This window comes from Triticum aestivum, chromosome 5A (assembly GCF_018294505.1).
Source record: "Triticum aestivum cultivar Chinese Spring chromosome 5A, IWGSC CS RefSeq v2.1, whole genome shotgun sequence".
Taxonomy (NCBI): Eukaryota; Viridiplantae; Streptophyta; class Magnoliopsida; order Poales; family Poaceae; genus Triticum; species Triticum aestivum.
The window spans coordinates 421,678,814-421,681,072 of NC_057806.1; positions in this window are offsets into that span (position 1 = coordinate 421,678,814).

Consider the following 2,259-nt stretch of genomic DNA (forward strand, 5'->3'; position numbering starts at 1 on the left):
ACAAATAATTTACAGTAGAGTTGAAATAGCTCCATAACCTAGTACAAATAATTTTACACTAGAATTGAACTAGCTCTATAACCTAGTACAAATAATTTTACACTAGAGTTGACCTAGCTCTACAAGCTAGTTTACAAATAGTTTTACACTAGAGTTGAACTAGATCTACAAGCTAGTTCAAATAATTTTACACTAGAGTTGAACTAGCTCTACAATCTAGTTCAAATAGTTTTACACTATAGTTGAAGTTGCTCTATAACCTAGTACAAATAATTTTACACTAGAGTTGAAATAACTCTACAAGCTAGTTTAGATAATTTTACACTAGAGTTGAACTAGCTCTACATTCTAGTTCAAATAGTTTTACACTATAGTTGAACTAGATCTATAACCTAGTTCAAATGATTTTACACTAGAGTTGAACTAGCTCTAAAATCTAGTTCAAATAATTTTACACTACAATTGAACTAGCTCTACAAGCTAGTTCAAATAATTTTACACTAAAGTTGAACTAGATCTATAATCTAGTTCAAATAATTTTACACTAGAGTTGAACTAGCTCTACAAGCTAGTTCACACAATTTTACACTAGAGTTGAACTAGCTCTACATTCTAGTTCAAATAGTTTTACACTATAGTTGAACTAGATCTATAACCTAGTTCAAATAATTTTCACTAGAGTTGAACTAGCTCTACAAGCTAGTTCAAATAATTTTACACTAGAGTTGGACTAGCTCTACAAGCTAGTTAAAATAATTTTACACTAATGTTGAACTAGATTTATAACCTAGTTCAAAAAATTTACACTAGAGTTGAACAAGCTCTACAAGCTAGTTCAAATAATTTTACACTGTAGTTGAACTAGCTATACAAGCTTGTAGAGTTGAACAAGCTCTACAAGCTAGTTCAAATAATTTTTCACTAGAGTAGAACTAGCTCTATAACCTAGTACAAATAATTTTACACTAGACTTGAACTAGTTCTATAACCTAGTACAAATGATTTTACACTAGAGTTGAACTAGCTCTACAAGCTAGTTCAAATAATTTTACACTAGATTTGAACTAGCTCTACAAGCTAGTTCAAATTATTTAACACTAGAGTTGAACTAGCTCTATAAGATAGTACACATAATTTCAGACTAGATTTGAACTAGCTCTACAAGTTAGTTCAAATAATTTTACACTAGAGTTGAACTAGCTCTACAAGGTAGTTTAAATATTTTGTACTAGAGTAGAACTAGCTCTATAACATAGTACAAATAATTTTAGACTAGAGTTGAACTAGCTCTATAACCTACTACAAATAATTTTACAGTAGAGTTGAAATAGCTCAATAAGCTAGTTCAAATAATTTTACACTAGATTTGAACTAGCTCTGCAAGCTAGTTCAAATAATTTTAAACTAAAGTTGAACAAGATCTATAACCTAGTTCAAATAATTTTACATTAGAGTTGAACTAGCTCTACAAGCTGGTTCAAATAATTTTACACTAGAGTTGAACTAGCTATACAAGCTTGTAGATTTGAACAAGCCCTACAAGCTAGTTCAAATAATTTTTCACTAGAGTAGAACATGCTCTATAACCTAGTAGAAATAAATTTACACTAGAGTTGAACTAGCTCTATAACCTAGTACAAATGATTTTACACTAGAGTTGAACTAGCTCCACAGTCTAGTTCAAATAGTTTTACACTAGGGTTGAACTAGCTATATAACCTAGTACAAATAATTTTACACTAGAGTTGAACTCGCTCTGCAAGCTAGTGCAAATAATTTTACACTAGAGTTGAACTTCCTCTATAACATAGTACACATAATTTCACACTAGATTTGAACTAGCTCTACAAGCTAGTTCATGTAATTCTACTCTAGAGTTGAACTAGCTCTACAAGATAGTTCAAATAATTTTACACTAGAGTTGAACTAGCTATAAAGCTAGTACAAATAATTTTACACTAGAGTTGAACTAGCTCTATAACCTAGTATAAATAAATTTACACTAGAGTTGAACTAGCTCTATAACATAGAACAAATAATTTTACACTAGACTTGAACTAGCTCTATCAGCTAGTTCAAATAATTTTACACTAGATTTGAACTAGCTATACAAGCTAGTTCAAATAATTTTACACTAGAGTAGAACTAGCTCTATAACCTAGTACAAATAATTTTACACTAGAGTTGAACTAGCTCTACAAGCTAGTTCAAATAATTTTACACTAGAGTTGAACTAGCTCTACAAGCTAGTTCAAATAA